This window comes from Tachypleus tridentatus, chromosome 2, assembly GCF_004210375.1.
Source record: "Tachypleus tridentatus isolate NWPU-2018 chromosome 2, ASM421037v1, whole genome shotgun sequence".
Classification (NCBI taxonomy): domain Eukaryota; kingdom Metazoa; phylum Arthropoda; class Merostomata; order Xiphosura; family Limulidae; genus Tachypleus; species Tachypleus tridentatus.
The window spans coordinates 127,170,287-127,194,232 of NC_134826.1; the positions used below are offsets into that span (position 1 = coordinate 127,170,287).

General features: G+C 37.0%; 1 pseudogene across 1 annotated transcript in view; it reads right to left on the reverse strand.

Annotated features, from left to right (window-relative positions):
* The window catches only part of LOC143245058 (stromal interaction molecule homolog), a 58,912-nt pseudogene extending 35,648 nt beyond the window's left edge, over nt 1-23,264 (reverse strand). Inside the window, exons 1-3 of the transcript XR_013025454.1 lie at nt 23,191-23,264; nt 22,538-22,731; nt 15,050-15,171 (exon numbers count right to left, since the gene is read on the reverse strand). The product of XR_013025454.1 is annotated as a stromal interaction molecule homolog (transcript). The remainder of the gene's footprint in view (nt 1-15,049; nt 15,172-22,537; nt 22,732-23,190) is intronic.
* Between the last annotated feature and the right edge of the window lie 682 nt (nt 23,265-23,946).

Sequence of the window (23,946 nt, forward strand, 5' to 3'; positions counted from 1 at the left end):
AAAAACCGTCCCTTAGACAGAAGTTATGTAAATTAATAATTAATGAAAGATTTACTTCAGTTTGGTTTGAATTTCGCGCAAAGCTATTCGAGGGCTATCTGCGCTAGCCGTCCCTAATTTAGCAATGTAAGACTAAAGGGAAGCCACCGCCAGTTCATGGGTCGAACCGGATTACCAGTCGAGTCCTTTAACCACCTGGCCATACCAGGCCTGATTAACTTAGGACATGAAAAGTTGTTTCCCTTATATGAAATTGTAAAAACACAAAAACGCCTATAAAAAACCGCAAAATTGAAAATGTGTATGTATTTCACTGTGAATCCAACGAACCTCCACACCAAAGTTGATGAAGATCAATCTACGATGGGAGAAGCACTGGTTAAAAACGCTCATAAAACTGATAAAATGCGAAACTGAAAATTTTACGTTTCCCTGCATCATACAATAACGAAACTCTTGGTTTTATATATATATATATATATATATATACGATACTGGAAAAACGTTTTTATTACGCGATGCGCAACCCTAAACTTCGCGAAATGTTTATCCTGTGTGTATGTAAATTTGCAATAGGGGTCACGATTTTCCGGTTTCGCCTCCATTTCCCATCACGGAGAACTTTTATTCTTCTCCATTCGAATATACAGAAAAAATTGAGCAGCTGAATTTGTTGCGCGTCGTAAACGAAGGTTAAGAGGTCACACACAGATTCGACCTTTACGGAGTTGTATAGTGATGAATAGCGTTAGAAACAGTTCTGTATAGTAAGTTTTTCAAGTATCTACTCATTTTTCCAGCGAAAAACTGTAAACTGCGACCAAAAATTGAGATTTGAAAAAAGGTTGAATTTTACATTCTATTGAACACGAATGTTCTCAAAACACTCAACCCGATCTATTTATTCACTATATCGTTTGTAGACGTAGTTTGTAGTTTCGTTTTATATCGTACAAGATACATGGTCAATGTCATTGTTGGAGAAACAAAGGTTAATTTACCCACATGTGTGACAAAGTAAGAGAGAAATTCGCCACAGCCAGTGGCAATACCGGAAAATGTCATTAATACATTGACATGAAGGATTAGCAACTCTCTGCCTGCTACTCAAATCATTGTAAAGTAACAAAGTGAAAAGTAAAAATAAAACAATTTAAAAGATTAGGATTTTATATATTCACTAGTTTATTCAGCGAGTTTACATTGTGTTCATTTTTATGTGATTTATTATACCTTTATTATTCCCTTACAACTTGTATCCTTCCTTGAGGAAAATCGTGTTCCGTATTTTTCAGGACTTCAAAAACAGAAAATAAAAAGTGAACACCACCAAATAAATGGTGTATGGCAAGCTCTTGAGACTCTATGTTAATATTACCATTAATTAGCACGTTGCCTATCAACGTTACTCACCAATAGCTAAGTAAATGTCTATTGTCTTTGAACAAAAAATCAATACAGTTTGCTACATATACAAGGCTGCAAATCGCACATAGCCACAATGCATTGTCATTCCTAACAAGTTCAGGCACCCCAAGTGTGCACTGGCGCCCTGGGTAATCGGATAGTACACCTGATAAATCACCACATTACTTTTGGTGGAGATTCATCCACCCTGACAAGTAGTTTGCATGGACAGATTGTTTTTCAATTTCGCGCAAAGCCACACGAGGGCTACCTGCGCTAGCCATCCTCAATTTAGCAGTGTAAGACTAGAGGGAAGGCATCCAGTCATCACCACCCACCGCCAACTGTTGGGCTCCTCTTTTACCAACGAATAATGGGATTGACTGTCACATTATAACGCCCCCACGACTGAAAGGGCGAGCATATTTGGTACGACGGGGATTCGAACCCACGACCCTCAGATTACAACTCGAAAGCCTTAACCCACCTGGCCACATAACAGACAGTATTACTGTATTTATATATATTATTTTTTATGGAAAAAAAATATACTCCTGCTATTATTATACTGTATTATTGTTTGAAATATGAATACACATTGTTATAGATTCGTTAGTTGATTAAAATGCTCCCTGTGTTTCAACTAGTAGTTTGCAAAGGTTAGCAAATTAAGCTATCACAGTTAGCTTGGAAAAATCCACAAAAAAGATAGAAGTCTTACCGAGTTTGATACTATAATGGATATATCGCCTGCACAAATGAACTTAATAGAACTTCAGACGGCTCTTCTTTATGGCCCAATGGCTAACTCAATGGATGCAAATAATGCGCGATATAAGCTTTTCTGTCACAAGCAGGCCAGAATGAAGCCTTCCAACATGTGATAGTCTTCTGTAACATATCAGACATGAAAATTATCCTTATCTTAGCCTGACATCCCCTCACCATCTGGAAATGGCTGGCATCCTAAGAATGATGGACACCTTTCCTTGTAGCTATCCAAAACACACTACGTGTGGGTTTAAAAGCCCAAGTGTGAGCGTTACAGCAGTTATTCCAGAAACACGTAGAATGCATACAAGGTTGTGTACCGATGAAAATAACTGCTATTATTCTTATAAACTTGGTAGTGTGTATTAAAACGAGTCTGACACAACACAGGATTCGGATGTAGAAATGTATAGTACAACAAATAAGTTAAAAAAAGGAGTGTGGCACTTCATGGGATTCGGACATAGACATGTGTAGTATAGCAAATACGTTATTGCCCATCATTGAGATGGGGTATATTAACTTATAGTTTTGTCAGCAACACGGTTTGCAATAATATCATAGTTTAATTCTATTGTAATGAATACAGTATTTAAAGCAATAGTACAACTGAATAATCTATGCATTAAAACACGTTAAGTAATAGGTCGTCTTAATATTTAAAATGCTTTGTCTGTGGTAACAAGTGAACTTTGGTATTGACCAAAATGCTTTGACGAAGGAGCTGTGTACGCTTGGAGATACTAGCAAAGTCTTAAACTTATATATTTTTTTTAAATAATTCGTAACTGCTATTGTTAAGCGCAAAGCTACACAGTGGCTTATTTGTGCTGTGCCACCACACACGTTGAAACCCGGTTCAGAATTATAAGCCTTCAGAGCTACCGCTTAGCCACTGGAAGGCGTATTTTCAAATTACTGGTTTCGTTCACTAAAACATTTGACAGATATTACTGCAATTCACATTTATAATATTTAACTATATAGGCTGAAATTGAAAATGCGGTTGATGGTGAAACCGAGTTGAAATAAAGTATGTTAAATAAAACTTCTATTTCCATTATTTGTAGCAGAACGCCACAAATCATCAATGACGGTAACAAACAAGAAAAAAAAAAAAAAAAAACTGACGCAATCCGTAGGCACGCTTTTGAATATAACCCAAACGGACTTGTGTGCTGGAATCTTTCGGGTCAAATTTAGTCATTGACTAAACATAAATGGAGTTAAAATATAATCTCAATTTGCGAACAAATAAACATCAGTTGAGTCTTCTCATTATGAACCGGCTACTCTAGCAATAAAAAAAACCTTCAAATTTTCAACTGCCCCTTGGCTTTAGGTGAAGACCTCAACTACTACCGGCGCGATATTATGCTCAGTTCACAAATGTCAGGTATTTCCATATATGTATTTACCACTCCTTTTGTGGCTTATGTTCATTTATCGTAGGTGGTAGCCTTGCATAACAAAAGCATTGAACGTTTTTTTAATATCAACACAATCTTATTTTGTTAAAGTACGTTTCGTATAATAAATTTAATTCGTATCTTGGTGAACTCCCTGCCAAGAAAGTAAGTTCTGTTTACAAACACACGTGCATGTATATATCATATTATATTGATGTTGCATTTCGTGAGAAAAGATTGCAACATTTGTAAAATAGCTATAAGGACTAGAGTAATAACATGTTCAAGCATACACGGATTACATAATGAACATTGAACTGAACAATAAGTGCTGTTTATTTAATTCGTTAATCTTTACTGATTCTTGTTATTTGCCTGTGTAATGAAAAATACTCTGAACGTTTTAAATCTTCGTTGAAATAAATTCTAAAGGAAACTGGTACGAAGCTACCTAAATGTCGGTTTGCCATAGATATTAATCTTAAAAGAACAGTGCAGAGTAAGTTATTAATTATGATCTGAAGCCTTGCTTTTGTTCTACTAGGAATGTACTATTTAAGTATTATCCTATTAAAAATAATGTATGAAGTCATTCACAAACTGTAGTAACTTACAAAAAAACATGAAGACTTGTGTACCAATTATTAAAAAAGTGTAGGTTGAACGGAGCTGAACAATGTGTTATTTGTGTTGAGATAAAACACGATTCTGTAACAGCAAAGAATAGCTCAGCAAGTTACGTCAAACATGGAGAAGCAACTAAACTAAACGTAAAATAACTTGTATCTGTTTATCTTTGTGAAATGTTAGATTCTGTAAAGATAAGTAATTAAAAGCTATCGTTTGAAAACAAAAATCAGAAAAACCTGATAAGCCATATTACTTATTGGTGCCAATATTTGAAACTACTGTTTTTACTGAACCGTCTAGTTTGTGAATTTTATACACGATTTATTTAATTCACGTAACATTCATTTTTAAACAACGAACGTCGCTTTCGTAACTTAAGCACGCTATATAACGAATAGATCTCATATGTCAAACATATATCGTGATCCATTTCAGCAACACAAACATTCTTGTATAGACCAACGATCCACTCTTATTGTCTCGTTTTGTTCTACGCGTGTGTGGGAGAGATCCACGTTTTTCAACAGATAACTCTTAGTTCAGAATTACAAATATCCACAGACAAGTGATTTGTCAGTTCTGATAAGGATACAAAAATAAACAGTTATCATTTAACTTTCAACGTCATCCAGTTTATCAAAGAACCTGACCATTCCAATAAAAACTGACATAGATGAACGTTGTGCAACATTCGGTAGAAACAAAAAAAAAAACTTTATTATAGTAAATAAAATTGAGAATATTAATAATATTCGAGATCCCTAGAGCCTCGTGACTGACCACCTGAAGACGACCCTTTATCACCAAAATTGGCATTACGAAGCTAACCTCACTTCGATATGTAATTAAGTTCTATTTACTTTCAATCTAATTGATACACATCTAATAAAAATATTAAAAATATACTAAAAGTAAAAAAAGAAATAATTAAGAAATATATTTTCTTGTAGGTTGCAAACTTAGTGATCAAATTTGAATGGCGGGAAAATGGTAACAAAAGATGCCTTTGTTAATAAACACACGAGAAGAGCTGGTGAACATGTTTCGAAAGATGTTAGCGTCTCTGACTTTAATAATGAGTCATATCTCACTTTATACCAGGGTTTCATGTTACTGTACTTTTATTCTCCTTACTTTAGAACCTATTATTGCTAGCTAATAATGTACATGTAAAACAATTCTCATGCTACACGTCCCCTAGCGACAATGTCGAAACGAAATACATGGGTGTCACCCTAGTGATAAGTAATATAGTGCATAGCTCACCTTTAATACATAATTAGCTTTATGATAAAACGTATAAAACAGGGGTAAATATTACATTTTAAAATAAACTATGTTAAATTTAGGCTCCTCTTTTAAATAACATTATTCAGTGAAATAAAGGCCATCTTCACCTCACTGACAGTCCATTGAAACAAATTCTCACCTGACAGAACAATAAAGAACTGAACCTCGTATTGCACAGATAACTGTTAAGACAGTATCGGAATGTGATAACATTGATATGTTTTTCATTATCACTATTCTCTAATTGATGCGATGAATACAGCCATGACAAGTTCTACTAAACATTCTCAAAATGTCTTCACACTGATGTGTAAACGTTTTTCCAAGATCTATTAGCTTGAACATAAAAACTTTGCATAAGTTTGATGTGCTTTAGTTTTTTAACATATATTTGTAAAAACTGATCTATATATACACATTATTCACTTACAACTGGCATAACATTAGAAAGTGTATCCATAAGTTCATAAACTATACATACAGCTCTAGTTGCGATACGTGTGTGAAGTTAACCAATATCTTAAGCTGGGCACATAATCCTAATAATTAATCTGCTTCTTGGCTAACCCAACAACCTCAAGGTAACGAATCAGAGTGGTTTATTTAAACTATCTAATACTTCACGATAAAATGTTTCCTCTAAGTCAAATGTAAACTGTTATCACTTTTAAAGTTTGATAAATTAAGTTACTGATATTAGAAGAGAAATAATGGGTTGTATAAATTTAATCTTCACTCCAACATAAAATTTTGTAAACACACACACATAGCAATGCCATAAGGGGAAGGAGTGCCCCCATGCAAATGCAGTCCATTAATCTAATTTTAGAGTTATTTTACATTTAGTGTAATTATGTGCATCATTTTCCCTTCAGCCCCAAATTATATTGGAACCGGGTCTGTCCACACACTTCTAACAAAAAGTGCTGTTTACAGACATTTATCACGCCACTAATTATACATAAACATCCTGTTAATCTACAATGAATTTTACGAACCATGTTACGTCATCATTTACGTCCGGGTTCAACAAGCAATGATGTTTGTTTTTGTTTTTTTTGTTTTGAATTTCACGCAAAGCTACACGAGGGCTATCTGCGCTAGCTGTCCTTAATTTAGAAGTTTAAGACCAGAGGGAAGGCAGTTAGTCATCACCACTCACCGCCAACTCTTGGGCTACTCTTTTACTAACGAATATTGGGATTGACTGTACATTATAACGCCTCCACGGCTGAAATGGCGAGCATGTTTGATGCGACAGGGATTCGAACCCACGAGTCGAACGAATTAACCCGCCTAGCCATGCCGGGCCTACAAGTAACGACGGTCACACTCCAACAAACAAGCTGTACAAACTGTAATTTGATTTATTGGCCAGAAAAATATATAGGCTTTTGTGCTTAGCGTCTCTGGCAGGGAATCAATTATGGATTTTCATAAAATCACAAATATTATCGAGGCCCAAATAGGGTTCTTAAGACGTTTCAAAATTTACAACGTCAAAATCTGGGGCTTAGATGTCCCAGAAAGCCCATTGTGTAGCATTGCGGTAAAAAACCGATTATGGTAAGGAGGTCTGAGCAAACCATAATGAAAAATTTCAATAACAATTAGAATTCAAAATGTATCTCATTGAAACAGAGCCAAAAAATATAATTTGTAGCATTGATTCAAGTCAACAGGATCAACAAAAGCAAAATGGTTGCCCAGAGCAGTTGTTGTTGGGTACAAAGAAAATACTTTTATACATATGAATAAGACTGTTATAAAAAGTTGCTTTCGGATGTTTTCTCTATTGAATTATATTTATTTTTCCAGCTCTTTCGATGGATCCAAGTATAGAAATCGAGGTACAGGCATTTTCTTCATATATGCTCTGAACATATTAGCCCGGCATAGCCAGGTGGGCTAAGGCGTTCGACTCGTAATCTGAGGGTTGCGAGTTCAAATCCCAGGTGCACCAAACATGCTTGCCCTCTCAGTTGTGGGGGCGTTATAATGTGACGGTCAATCCTACTATTCGTTGGTAAATGAGTAGCCCAAGAGTTGACGGTGGGTGATGATGACTAGTTGCCTTCCCTCTAGTTTTACACTACTAAATTAGGGACGGCTAGCGCAGATAGCTCTTAAGTAGCTTTGCGCGAAATTAAAAAAAAACAAACCCAAAAAAACTGAACAAATTAATAAATTAGAGAAGTATTTCAGAAATAAAAGTCCCATGCTAGGAAAGAGATAAGTCCTCGGATTTACAATACTAAAATCAAGGGTTCGATTCCCCTTGGTTGACACAACAGATGGCTCGATGTGGTTGTGTTGCAAGAAAAACACACAAACACAAATAAAATAATTTTTAGGATGCTTCTTTCTTCGTTATGTTTAATTTGGTTTTCCGTGGAAGCAAAAACTAAAGATTATTATTACATTTAATGCATTAAATGTAACAAATTCAGACAGCAGAAATCTTAACCACATCTCTAATATATGAAATGGGCTGCTTTGAACAAGAACTGACGTAATTGCTTTGCCATTTCTGATAAGTTTCGCAACTTGACTTCCACACCCTCATTCCCAATCCACTCCCCGTCTTACAACAATTTTCTTGGAAAATGAACCCTAATGAAAATCTTCACAGAGATTTTGCTCATCTTTATCCGATCTGTGCGTGTGTCAAGAGAAAAAGGACGGAAGAATGCAGAGTCCTCAAACTAATCTCCAAAACTTGTAATGCAAGATACCTAAAGTGTATTACGAGAAATAAAAAAAAAAAGCCTATCATGGAGTGAGAGTCCACTTTGACTCGTAGACTTTCATCAAGGGCAGAAGCAGGTTGTGCAGTTTGCCTCTCGAAAAATTAGTCGAATTGTACACGCACTTATAAATAATACTCATCTGGTTTTTACTCGAAATAATAACAAGAATTATGCTTTTTTTACACTCCATCATAAACAATATCAACAGGTATATTTATATTATTCATAGTCCCCTGCTGGGACAGCGATAAGTCTTTGGATTTACAACGCTAAAATCAGGGGTTCGATTCCCCTCGGTGGACACAGCAGATAGCCCGATGCAGCTTTGCTACAATAAAAACACAGACATATTATTCATAATTGTAAAAAAATAAAAATATATTAGAAAAGAAGGCATGACAAATACAATAATAAAATGGTCATTCAGTATGCCTTGTAACCTCAAAGGCATCTTAAGATGAAATAAAATTGAGTTAATGTGTTACATAACACATCACAAGAAATATATATACAAAAAAACGTCATACACAAGAAACGCTTTTCAACAGTCTAAAGTCACAATACGATATTGTTTTGCCATATTATTTCATATGTATTTCTTGAGCATTTCAACCATATACAGTCAGACAATAATTCCTGACAATATTTAACAACTGAAATTTTTCACTCAGAGAAGCAGTCACGAATAAACACACAATCTCTTGTTACGGCTTCTGTAAAAATGCATGCACTCTACGTAAAACATAAATAAAGTTTTGACAGTCCAATTCTAACTTATTCCCAAAGAGAATGGTTCTTGCACTAGTTTACTTTATATACAGTCACGTGAAAAAAAATTAGGACACCCTATGAAAGCCTGTGTATTTTTTGATATATAATCTCAATTTTAATAATACTGAGAGATTATAGTAATATAACTAAACAATTAACACTAAGAAACGACTTTTCAAGATCTTCTGTGAATGTAATTCTACAAAAATGCATATTCTGAGGAAAAAGTTAGGACACCCTACCCCCTAATAGCTAGCGTTACCCCCTTTGGCTGAAATAACTGCAGTGAGACGCTTCTTATAGCCATCTACCAGTCTCTGACATCGGTCTGAAGAAAGATTGCACCACTCCTCAATGCAGAATTCTGTCAGCTGTGAGATGTTTGAGGTGTTTCTTGCATGTACAGCCCATTTCAAATCACCCCACAGCATCTTAATGGGATTGAGATCTGGGCTTTGAACTCGGCCATTCCAGGACTCGCCATTTCTTAGTTTTTAGCCAGTCCTTGGTAGATTTACTGGTATGTTTTGGGTCATTGTCGTGTTGCAGGGTCCAGTTCCGCTTCAGCTTTAATTTTCTTACAGATGGTCTCACATGTTCCTCACGTACCCTCTGATACACAGTAGAATTCATGGTGAATTCTATGATTGTGAGCTGTCCAAAGCAGTCCCAAACCATGACACTTCCACCTCCATGCTTCACAGTTGGTATGAGGTTCTTTTCCTGGAATGCTGTATTTGGTTTACGCCAAACATGTCCTCTGTTCTGGTGTCCAAATAATTCAATTTTGGACTCATCTGTCCAAAGAACATTACTCCAGAAGTCCTGGTCTTTGTCTACATTCTCTCTAGCAAACTTTAATCTGGCCTTGATGATTCTTTTAGAGAGCAAAGGTTTCCTCCTTGCACACCTCTCATGCAAGTTACACATGTGCAGTCTCTTTCTGATTGTAGAGACATGCACTTTCACATCAACAGTAGCCAGAGCCTGCTGTACGTCCCGTGATGACATGTTAGGATTTTTGGCGACCTCTTTTAGCATCTTGCAGTCTGCTCTTGGGATGAATTTCCTTGGACGACCAGACCTGGGCATGTTGGCAGTTGTTTTGAAAGCCCTCCACTTGTTGACTATTTTCCGGACAGTGGAATGGCTGATTTCAAAATCTTTTGAGATCTTTTTAAATCCCTTACCAGACTCATAAAGCTGCTACTTTCTTTCTGAAGGCCTCAGACAGCTCATTTGCTCTCATTTTGAATTTATTTACAAAAAAAAAAAAAAAAACAGGACAAAAAGGCAAGACATGAAATACAAGTGAAAAACAGTACATATATTTCCTGTTTGTATATATACAAACGAAAAAAACCATTAAATGTATACAAACATTAATGCATACTAACAAAAACAAACAAAGCGAGAGCGGAGGCAGGGCAGCTCAGAAGCCGATCTCCACCCAACCCCCCACCAACGCACAAAGTGGTGAGACGTCCGGCCGCCAGAGATGGTAAAACATCCTGGAACCCAGGCGCTGGTAGTCCGCCTCAAGGCGGAGTAACAGCCTATATCTGGCCCTTCCCAGTATCGAAAAGTACGACACTGGAACCTGCGCGAAGACAAAGTTGTTCCGAGCAAGCCAGATGATGTACTTAAAGATGGTAAATGTGTACTGAAAGGAAAAGGCCAGGTGGCTGGGAACAGGAACCAATACGTGGTACAGGATGGTCTCCGCCGAGAGCGGCGGAACCCGGAAAAGGCGAGCAATCCTGTCCCAGATCTCCGCCGACGTCGGACAGAGGACCAACCTACGTAAGACAGACTCTACCTGGGTGTGACACACTGGACACGACTCAGACCCACAAGAGTTCCACAGGTAGGATCGCTCCCTCACTGTCAAGATGTTATGCACCACACGCCAGTTGAAAGCTTGAAGGTAGATATCAACATGGTGACATGGTGCAGTGTAACGCGGCCCCAAACAACTTCCCACGGCAGAGCAGGGTGGTGTCGCTCGATCCTGTGGGTACACTCGGGGACCAGCAGTTGGTAAAGGGAACGGGAGTCCGTAGGTACATCGGCAGACACTGTACGACACCGCCGGATCGCCGCAGCAGCATCAACGTACCAAGAAGGAGGGTCAAAACACATAGGTGTCCGTAGGCTCAAAGGAACACCAAAGAGCTTGCGCCCCGTGCCAACCAAGAATCTTGCGAGGCAACAGGGGTGACCCTCCAAAGACAGACTGCGAAAAGTAACAGACAGAAGAAGGGAAAGACGCTGGGTCAGGACAAATGGGATGACCATACCACCCCTGCGAGGCGGTAGCGTCAAGTAGAGCCGAGACACCGCCTCTGGCTTGCCGCCCCACAGGAAGGCATAGACAAGGCGTTCGATGGCTCTGCAGAGCAGTCATCCAAAGAAAGGGCAGCCTCCAGGTACCAGACCAAAGGGAGGATCCTCATTCTCACCACCTCCGCTCAGTCAAACAGGTTGACAGGGCAGTAGCGGCAATCGTGCACTGCCGCACCACCCCCTCCCAAGCAGCCCAAGGGCCCACACCGACAGGGGGTCAGGACCCTCCCCAACACTTACAAGGGTGGCAGGATCGTGGGTGTCCGCATAACCCCAACCCGCACACCACCCGACAGGGAAGCCTGAACCTCCAGGGAGACAGGGTTCCCTCGGGGCCATCTGGAACCTCCACAGGGGACCCGTCCAATCCTGGCCTCGAAGGGTGGACCGAACCCTCCTCAGAAGCCCCCTCCACCCGAACGGCACCTACAGCGCCATCCACCTCCCCAGAGGACGCAGCCTCCACAACCTGGGCGGGCAAGACACGGTCCTCCTTAGGGAACCGTGACACACCCTCCCCAGACGCCGCAGCCGTCGGGACAGGCGCCCCCTCGGGCTCCCCATCCACAGCCGCCGCGTCCACTTCGTCCTCGCGGCCGCGAAACCGTCGGCGACCCCGCAGCCACCGAGGCATACGTCACCACACGCCTCGGGCAACGCGAGGGCGTGTGGCAACCACTACAAACATCACACTTGACAGTGGAGGCACTGTCTATCTATCCGTAGGCCACACATATCCCGCACCGCGGGGTCTGGCACTCGGCCAATAGATGGCTTTCGAGATCACAGCAGCGAAACAGCCACTGCATGCCCGGGTAGTTGACAATGACCCGGAAGCCGTTCACTGTGATAAAGTTGGAAACCGGCTTCTTCATGTTCAGGCAGATTCTCCGGTTCCCGGTACACACTGACGGGCGCGTGTGGTGCGCCTCGCGTTCTATCTTACGGGCCGTGCCGTAGGCCGCCAATGCGCCCCTGACGACGTCATGGGCCAGTTCGTTAGGGGCCGACCGGAGGGTGAGCCATGTAATGTTTTGCCCGGTCGGCTCCACGGGCACACGCTGTTCTCCGAATGGAAAGTTACCCCTGTCCAGCGTCGCCACATATCGCCCACTGCCAAAATGTTGCAGACACTCGGTGTGGCTACACCCGACAGCAGCATTCACGGCGTCTATGACCGCCGAGGGTAGTGTGGCCACGGACACCACAAAGCGGATTGACCGTGGCCGAACAGAGCACGGCTGGATGTCCTCAGCCATACCGACCTACACTTCACTGTACACACACACACACAAACACGAAACAGCTGCTATACAACACGGGACCAAGAAACACGGTTGAAGACAAACACGATACAGTACACGGTAACAAAACCACAAACACCCGTAACGAGCACGGCAAACGACGGCACCGCAAGACCGGAAGCGGTGCTCACTCTCACTTCAACGGTCAGGAACAAACCCAATTTCATTTCATTTAGACTTGACAGTAATTTTGGTTTTAAAGACCTTAGGGGGACCCATAAAGCAAACCAGGGGCGCTCAGAAACTTTTGTTTCTCTTCAACCCCGCGCATGATTGAGGGTTCAAGACCTCTCGTTGAGCAAACTGGATCATTGGGTAATTTCTAGAGCATGTTTTGAGATTAGTTGGATATGGTCGTGCAGGAGACAAACGAAGTCAGAGGAGAAAGGGAGGGGCGGTACATAAAGTGGAGGAGTGTAGAAAGATACAGGAGAAGTTCAGGATAGGAAGACGTACCTCTTTTCAGGGCGTGGGTATAGGCATACTCAAAAATTTTGCTGTGGGGGGAAACGGGAGTACCCCGAGAAAACCCACTTTCACGGTCAGGGCGCCGAATAGTCTACCCTAATCGTGCCTTAAATAGCAGGGAAATTTGTAACAAAGGTTTAATGAGGGGATAGGTATTGTTCTTTGATACAGAGGCGATGCAGCTTTTTTCGGAGCAATGCGGATTTTAGGCACTTTGGATCGCGACGGTGTATTCCAAACGGAGATTTTATTATACTTAAATTGGGGATAGAATCTAGGTCAGTATCTTGGTCGTCATCATCGGTCTGAGATGGGCTTGATTGCGGTAAAATATGAGTCTGAACTTTCAAAGATGGGTTATTAGGAAATTACTCTATTGTTTGGGAAGATTTATGCTTCCAGGACAATTGGGCTTGGCTGGCTTTCGAGATGGTAGAGGGCTTGGCAGTAGAAGTTGATTTATCCTCCAGGGTGACTTGAAGAGGTTTAGACTCAGGCACCGTTTTCAGATTGATTGGACTGGGCACTGTCTGGGTAAATTTGCTACAATATTGTGGTTTGATCGATGCTTGGCCGGCGGAGGTGTCAGCAGTTGTCTGAGTGAAGTTGTGGGTCATATTGATGGGGATATGCGTTGAGTGGGAGGGCGGTTGTACAGGTAATGGGCTAACAGTAGGTTGCGGGGGGTGTATGCGTAGTTTAGGTGAAACAATGGGAGGCAAAACTGGTTGTTTGGGAAGTCTCGGGTTATATGAGCGTCGATGGGGACGTTCAGCACTGAAATGGAAAATATGGTAATAGCACCCGTTACGCAGGATGGAGTCGGCATGCTATTTGGTGGTTGTAACAATTTTCATGTAGCGGGTCGGATGCTTGGTGGTTTTCGAGAATATTCGGTGCACGGCGTGAATCACGGATTGTGTTTGGCTCTCAATGGCTTGTTTAATTTCACTTGGTAGGATTGACTGGTGAATTCCGCTCAGGAAAACGGTGAAAAGGTTCGTAGGGCTCTTGGTGGGTGCACATTTAATATTATACTGTGAATTCCAGGGCTCGCAGAAATAACATAGATCAGCAGGCGTCGATGGTTGGAGGAGAATTCCCCCACGGCGAAGAATTCTCGTTTTGGACGGGTCAAGGGAGGCGCCAGGCTTAGCTTGCGCCAGGAGCGTGGAGATTTGGAGGGGCGAGAGGTGGGGTGGCAGGCCGTCGACGATTACCGGTGAGACCGTAGGCGGGATCGGCACAGCAAGACCGGGCAATGAGAACGTCATTCTGGTTTAGCAGCCGGAGAAAAAACACGTCAGACTAGCTCGGAGTCAAGGCTGGGAAAAAAATAAACTTGGGCAAAATTCAGTGTGTGTTTTCTCATAGCAAAGCTCTGGAACAAACCCAACTAAATGTCTGAGGTTTAAATAAAGCAAGCCTCATTCAAAATGCTGAGTAACGATTTTCTAATCATGTGCACCTGGTGTGATACACCTGTGTGTGAGTTGAGCAATTTTAAGTGGAAATAAATGTGGGGGTGTCCTAACTTTTCCCTCAGTTACAATATGCATTTTTGTAGAATTACATTTACAGTAGATCTTGAAAAGTCTTTTCTTCAGTTTTAATTGTTTAGTTATATTCCTATAAACTCTCATTATTGTTGAAATTGAGATTAAATATCAATATATCCAAAAATGTTACAAAAATATACAGTCTTTCAAAGAATGTCCTAACTTTTTCACGTGACTGTACATATATAAGCATGTATATGTGTGTGTGCGCTTGCTTGCTTGCTTTTAATTCTAAATAATCACTCTACGATATAATTTTAGTGTGCAATAAGACGGTTAATTTTTTTGTGAGGCAAACTAACTAATAATTAGTCAAACATCTACACAAGTTATAATGTACTTACCTCATTACTTTCAACGACGTCCACATTGCCATTGGCGTCATCGTCAAGCGCTTTGTGAAGATGACGAATAGCATTCAGTCCTACCATATCTTCAAAAGCATCTAATTTTTTGCAGATAGATTCTGAAATGGAGAAAGACTAAATAATATTGTCATAGTACAATTATTTTCGTTGAAAACAGAGTTTATTTCAGATTTCGCGAAAAACTATATAAAAGGATGTCTTCAATAATCTCACAGACTCCTCTGCAAACCCTTCTTTTGATCTAATAGTGCAATTTGAATGTCGCTTTTATAGTGCACCGTCGACCTCAAAGTATGGAATGTGATCTTGTAGTGTAGAATTAAAAACCACGAATCTCAAACTGCCAAAATCTGATACCTATGAAATGTTAAAGGGTGAGGTTTAGAGCAAAGTCCTATAGAGGAGAGAAGGACAGGAGGCAAAGCCCCATGCCTTGAAAACCAGTTTCACATTTTTAGAATATAAATGGAGGGTTCTGGTGACTTTTCAGCAGGTTGTTAAAACGGAGGTGAAAAGAGACTTGCTCATTGAAGAATGTGAATCTCATACATAAAACAATTTTAACCATTTTGAAATTTTTAAACTACACTTACAAGTTCATTCAACATATGGCCACAAAAATTCAAAATGAATGCAAATATGTTAGAGAATGTGCTCATCCTAAACAACGTTTCCACGAAATTATTTATTCCATTGTGATGGTCTCTCATAATCACATGTTCAGAAGTCACAGAAAATTATTTTAATATTACGTAGTCCTTGGTGCTACCAGCTGACTGAACGGTACCATACTGTGCATAGAAAATAATTCTTATTGGACAATTCAGGTTCGATGCATGGGTTCTATAATGAACTTAGTATTGTTTTTTGCAGCAACTTGATATTTGATTAGTTTGGGTAGTTTTGTATCCACTGTATTAGCTAAGTCCCCACTTCTTGGAATAGTAATTATGTCATAAAACAATCGATCTTGTATATCGCGATATATGGTATGTACAGTTTCCATGTAACATGTTAGTCAAGAAGGTTGGTTTCTTTTACTCTAGCTACCTATTGTTTTGTATCATTCACCTAAAGTAACACTTATTGTATTCCTGTGGGAAAAATTGCTGCATGGTAACTCATACTACGTGAAACTAGACAATTATCTTCTCTACTGGTAGTCAGGTTATCACTTGATGTAATGATTTTTGTCACGTTTAATTATGAATAATAAGTCATATTGATAGGTAGAGCTAGTCGTCTGTGTAAGTTTGGTGTTAATGATTTAACTAGGTAATGCGAGATTTATTCATTCTGTAATAAGGGATTAACCGAGTCAGTCTTGTACACAATCTGAGTTTGTATTAAACATCTTCAAACCTAACGCTCCAGTAGATGCAACAACGTATGTGACAGTTGAAATACATGTTTTCACTGGGTTTGCTTATTCTAATTGTACTTTTGCATCCACTCTCTATTTCTTACAAATTTAGTCCAGGAATACAGAATTATTTCACAGTAGGTATGTTGACGAATCTCCAGTTATTTGGCGAAGATATCTTGCCACTCTTAGGATAAATCAGTTTCACCTGTAAATACCACACATTAAAATAATTACAATAAAAACTACTTTATCAGTGTTGATATACACAAGTTCATTATCAAACCCCTCCCATTTTTTGAAAAGTTTCGAATGGTTTGCAACTGTCACTAAACACAGTAGTGCTAAGTATGTAGAAATGGGCCAGGAAAAAATGTCTGTCGTGTATTACGTATTGCTTTTCGTAGTTTTAAATTTCTTATATAACAATGTATTAGATTTTTACAAACTCTTAATTTAGGTTTTCGAGGTTTCCAAAACTGAGGTCTTCAATATAACCAAAAAACAACATTTAGGTGTACATAAAAGTTTTTTTTAATTTCGCGCAAAGCTACTCGAGGGCTATCTGCGCTAGCCGTCCCTAATTTAGCAGTGTAAGACTAGAGAGAAGGCAGCTAGTCATCACCACCTACCGCCAACCCTTGGGCTACTATTTTACCAACAAATAGTGGGATTGACCGTCACATTATAACGCCCGTACGGCTGAAAGGGTGAGCATATTTGGTGCGACGGGGATTCGAACCCGCGACCCTCGGATTACGAGTGGAACGCCTTAACCCACCTTGCCATGCCGGACCACAAAATATTTTGTTGGAAATACTTCGCTAGTTATATAAGGTGTTTTGTATGATTTTGTACATCCTTATATCATCTTTATTTATTTATTTTGTATTACTTGTCATTACAAAGGTTTGCATGTCTGGTTTTACAACCGCAACTTAAATCATTCACGCAATTCAATCTTTTTTTGGTGCTAATTTTTAGAGACATCTCAGGATGAAAAACATTATTAGGTTACAGCAATATAGATTTTGATAAATAATCATTCAGAGCTTTGATTACATACATTTATTGAAACGATGTAGCTATCACACAAAACTTAAAGAAACCACCAACTCGAGTCTCTACCACTGTAAAGAAACAAAAAAAACAACCGGAAATAAGAATAACGGTAAAGCATTTAGGTGTATTGTGTACAATAAATAAATGTAAAAGTCATGAACAATAAAGGAGAAAGTGTAATTATTAAATATCAGTTTTGGTTTCTTTGACAGATTGTTTAGGCAGAATATTCATGATGAAACTTTGTAAAATGGACGGCAACTACCTGTTGTGGAGACACAAGTGTAGATGGCGACCTGAAGACGAAAGACTTTCGAAACGTCGCCCTCTATACTTGTGTCTTCACAACAGGTAGTTGCCGTCCATTTTACAAAGTTTCATCGGTTTTGTTCCTTCTGTCACTTTTATTCATCTTAAATTAATTCTCGACGCAGTTTTAAACAACTGAATACTAAAGTTCAGCATTATTTCTAGAACACTATGCTAACTAGACGGAAGGTACTTTTAAGAAAAAGTGCTTAGAATACTTTGTAATGATAAATCTAATCACATCTAATATGAATTTCTTCATACTTTATAGTTTCTGCCGTATTTTGATAGTGATCACGTGCTGTTTCCAACCGTTACTTCACCAATGAAAAGCGGAATATAAACAGATATGACAAAAACTCAAATTTTGCATTATCCATACAATGTTTGTACAGAACAGTTACTCGGAACTACACTTCACAGAAGGCATTATTTTAAAAATTAACAATCATTTTGGCATTAAAAAACATTAATTTGTAAGTTAATTTTTAAATTTATGAAACTTGGGTTATGAATACCGAAAATATGAATTTTGAAAATATTAAATTATATACTTAAATACAAAAGAACCAGACTGCCGTAATTATTTAAAAGTATCATGATGCAGTGAACAAAATTCCATCTCATATCACTGCTTTGGTGGTTCCCAATCTATAGGTCACAGGAAAAAGCACAGTAGAAAAAAAAACATTTAAAAATTATTTATAAAAATAACTATCCTATAATACTTTTCAACAAAAGTGAAAAATATAACAGTAGTATTAGACTTTATTGACATATATTAGTACAATAATTAAGAATAGATCCAAGAAAACCACCTCAAATGGGTTATGAGTTAGGAATCCCTGCCAGTTCAACTGACCTAAACTCAGATTAAACCTTTGCTCAGACAACAAGTATTTTGTCTAATTAAACAATTAATTATTTTATCTGAACAAAGCATACATTTCTGTGCCAAGAATGTCAACACACTTCTCATGCACAAACCAGTACTTGACTGTTTCTAAATACCAAATCACTACACGACTTTCTCAGGTCTCTCTCTCTCTCTCTCTCTCTCTCTCTCTACATATATATGAATATTATGTAAGTATATATTATCTTTCCAACTGAAAACTACACACATATTACACCTAATCAATAATAACCTCTGATTTATTTTCAAGGAATTCTGAAGGCAATAGAATAAAAAGAAACAACTGAAGATTTGAGAAAAAATAAAATTAAAGGAGCCTTAGTTAAGACTATTTTTTTGACAATGTGATTAGCTGACAAAATAAGTGCCATCAACAGTAATGAAAAAAACAAAAAGCACCACCTTTCAAGGGTTTAAAAGAGGAATCAATGATTTTCTAAAAAGTAAAAGTTGGTTTAATTTTTATTTATTCTTGGGATAAGTGTGTATGAATAGCCTCAAAGAATCAAATGGTCCCTTGTTTTCTGTATGTTAGTTATAAATAAAAATACATTTACACTTGAACAACACATTCATTGTGCTTAATTTATGTGCTTATAGTTTTCATTTTCAAATAGAAAGTTTAAAACCATGTATCACAAAATCTAAAATCTTTTCACACACGTCTTTTCTGCATCCTGGGATGTTTTAGAAAAAATAATTATTTCATCAATTAAATAACTATAAAAAAAATCTAACTATTATTATCTTATAAGCATACATATGTATTGTATTTCTTTCTATATTTGAAGAGGTTACTGGTTATTTCCACGGTTTGACATTCATCTTACCATAATTATGTTGATGAAAAAAAAAAAGTGTTAATATGTACAGGGTGGCCCGTAACTCCCTACCCATCCATATATCTTATGTATCCAGCGTATCTATGTGCTGTCCCTCATTCTCGCTGCATAATATTATGTGGCACCATGTTCTGAGAGACATTTTCCTCAACATAGCAGGGGTTATTGTTCCAAATGCTGCAGTAACAGCTGCCTTCAACTCATCATTAATATTATTGAATATAATATAATAACATATGGATGGATAGGGACTTACGGGCCACCCTGTAGATGAGACCCAATCTACAGCAGATAAATACAAGAATTGTTTAACTGCCCATTTAACTTTGTTGTCACTTATTACTAAAATGCACTTGTAGATTTAATCATTATTTTATTTATTTAACTAATAATAATATTTGTTTTGAAGTGATCACAAAGCTACACATTGGGCTATCTTCTCTGCTCTACCAACCATGGGTATCAAAACTCAATTAGTAGCATTGGAAGTCTAAAGATATCCAGCTGTACCACTGGGGAACACTGTAATAATGTGAATCTTGTTAGAACTGAAAGCAAAAATTAAGGCAATAAATAAAACTGTTCAACTTTTCTCTGAAGTAAAATTACGCACTTAAGAAATGCTTCATAACCAGTAAAAACAAACAAATCGTTAATTGAAATTGTACAAGGTTAATCCACATTTGGGACTAGCAATGTTGTCTACAATTTGAATTTACTGCATCCATACAAAATATGGCAAGCATTTAGTGAAATGTATAATTCTGTTGTACACAAAAAAGTCAAATGTGCTAAAATATGTCTATGAATTAACTATGTCAATTTTACAGAAATTTTGACAAGTGAAAACAAAAGTTATTTATGTGAAGATAAAAATAGTTTTATACACTGTACAGTTTGCATATCCTCTGAAATGCATATCTACAATTGTTTTCACTATTCCTGTTTACTGCATGTGGAATTTACTCTCCTTTACCAAGAGCTGATGCTAAATCAGCAATGTAGGGTAAAATGAATATATTATAACTGTGACATCAAAATACTTAATACCATGTTGAATATCACTGAAAAACTGAATGGCATGTGCACTTTAACCCTCACTATACATCTGAGGTTATAGAACTTTGCCATTATCTCATACCAACCAAAAATATTAAATAGCTAACTAGTAAAGTTTCCTTCCAGAATTTATTTCTGGGGAGGCAGGTGTGTAGAGAGAAAGATTTTAATTGGTGACAGTGACTAATGTAGTGCAAGGTATGCAAGTGTTGAGGGTGCAGTATGTCCACAAATATAGTCTGATCATATTCTCAAAGTTTTTTTGTTTTTTCACAAGTATGTCTAATATAGTACAGTTTCATGGATACCAAGCTTTATCACACCAAAAGCTATCATTTACAAACAGAATTTACAAATCAGCAAAAAAGATTTGTAATAAAAATTTTGTTTAATTCGGGGGTGGGGATGTGCCTCCTGCTGCTAGTAGTTTACACGTACATATGTATATACACATAAACACACATCAGATTTCAATAATACTCAAGCATAAGTACGTAGTATGTTTTATATTTTAAGCACTACAGTTTTAAACAACAAATTTTAAAATATATGTACATATTTCACAAATGTAAAATAAGTATATAAATACATGGACATTTCACTCACTGAACAATAAGTTCATACAAAAGTGTTACCAATGTTTGCTTACAAGAGCTAAAAATTTGCTAAACTTGATATCTTTCTAGTTGTCAATAACACAAACGAACTGAAAGTAGATCTATTAACAGAATTTGATATAATCAGCAACAACAGTACTCTAAAGTTAATTATATAACAACTCAATTTAAGTGATGAAAAGCATTTAATTTCCCTCAACTGACAACTTGTTAGGTAAATGAAGCACCAAGTTTGTTTTGTTTTATTATTTATTTAAAAAGTAATAACAAAATGTCAAATGGTTCAGTTAGGCATTTCATAATACATGGAAGATAAAAATAAATGAATGAAGAACATTAAACAAAATCAATCTAAATAAGAAAGAGCTTCTACAAGACACAATCTAAAGTTAATAATATTAAATCCCAGGAAAGTTTCCAATACCATTAAAGATGTCTTAAACACAAGAATTAACTAATACGTTATTTATGGTTACAAACAAATCTTTATCTAGGGAGATCTAATACTGGTCTATATTTGCTGATATTAGTTAAATCCATATCATTTGCCTAGGGTTGTAAACATAACATCTTCTCAAAGTATAAATTATTTTATTTTAAAACCTCATGTTACACCTAATATATTTTTTTACTATTTTCTAAAACAAATACATGAATTTAACTTTAATATAATAGGATATTTTTTAATTTTTCCTGATTTTTCTTAGTTTTACTTTCATTTTATGCAAATGAATAGGTTAGGCTGAATTTTATGGGGAGTTCAATTTATTTCTAATAAAAGTTGATACCCACCAGAGACCAAAATACTTGTTATAAAAAATTAGACCTTCAGACAGTCTGAAGTAAGTTGTGCAAGATCATAAATCTATATTTAATAATGATGGTTGTACTAAATTGTGTATAACAATCACACAGTGATACAGTAAGAATAAAAAAACACAATCAAATATGTATGCAGATATAACAATAAGCCAATCATGAAGTTAACTGACTTCCAAAATTTAAATACAAGTATCATTATAATAATAGTAATTAGTACACTAACATGAACTAATGCAAATTTAATTTTGTATTAAATGAAATGCCAAACTACTTGGATAAAAAACTTACCTGATGACATTTTGAATATTACTATTAGTAATTATTTATTATTATTAGTTGTAATATCAATAATAAAAACATAAAATGCATGTTGACAAGAATACAATTATAAAATTTTAACTTTAAATTTACACCCTCAAATACTGTTCACAACTTGCTAACCCCTAATGTTAATATTAACCTCATTAGACCTACCTGCTTCTGATAAATTATCCGTGTGTTCTTCTTCTGCATAAATTGAGACAGCATAAGCGATACCATTATTACAAGTACCACTACCGATACCAGTTGAAAAATTCGGAAAGGATGAAAGACATAAAGCTGAAATCACGCTTATTAGAATGAAGAATTGTGAAGCTCCCATCAAGTGACTTCGGAACACTTTGAAACTAAGAGTTAACGTTATCCGATTTATTGTTAGTATGAACAACGAAGGCTTACACAAAGTTAAAATCATTGTTTTTCAGAATAACTTATAAAAATACAAAATATAAAAATTCAAAAACATATGATAAATATCCCCAGTACAACCAAATGAAAAATTTCTGATAATTTGATCCACTGGGTAATATTACTAACATTAGACAATTGCGCTTGACAGAATATAGCCTAAACATGCATCTCAGAACGGCTGGTATGGATATTAACACTTTTATCAAAAATATAGCTTACAAACTTTAAATGTTCATAAACTTAAACTTGGCTTGTTCACCTCACACTCACGTAAATGTGACCAAACTCTTACTTCGTGTTCACTACAGAACTTACAAGTGTCTAGATTTTGTATTGTGTGTGTAATTTGTAAACTACACCTTTATTCAAACCATATTTGTATAGCATATATATACCTATCATAGCAATAGAATGCTGTAGTGCAGCCTGCAAAGGTGGTGACATCTATAACTTTTCATTTATTCAAATCAAAGAATAAGAAAAAGATGGCAGTTTGGAAATAAGCTCCTTTATTTATTTATTTTTTTTATGTATACCCAGTCAATGAAAATGTAATCGAAATTAAAGTTATTACCTATTGAAATTCTTATAAGAGATTACGCTGTTCTGAGACAATATTTAAATTATTTTGTAGATCAAAAATTAACTGATCCTGTAATGTTTCACGATCAACGATTCTTCGTGTGCTTTACTATTTATTTAATGTTACTTTATGAATAATACTATGTTTAGCATGTTTAATTATACTACTTTTATTATATATTATTTTTTACTCTTTGCTTAGAATATATATTTAGGACTAATAAATTTTTAAGCTGGTCGAAACTCATTAGTTTTTGCTTTTATGGTCTAAAATATATATAGCATTGAAGGTACCCAAATCATGAAGCAAGGCACTATAATTTTTATAAATAAGAACATAAAAAAGCATGTTTAATGAGCTGTACTATTCAAAGGGTTGAATTTTAATTTAGCTTCTGACTTGTTTTGAAAAACACAAGCCCATCTAACAAAATAAATAGTTTCATTCTGAATTATTTGTATTTGACTTAACATACTTACACATTTCTTTTTCTTATCCAAAGTTTTTTTTTATTAAAAACTAACGACCGACTCTCTTCCCTTAAATCACAGAGTCTCGTCGCAAAGTG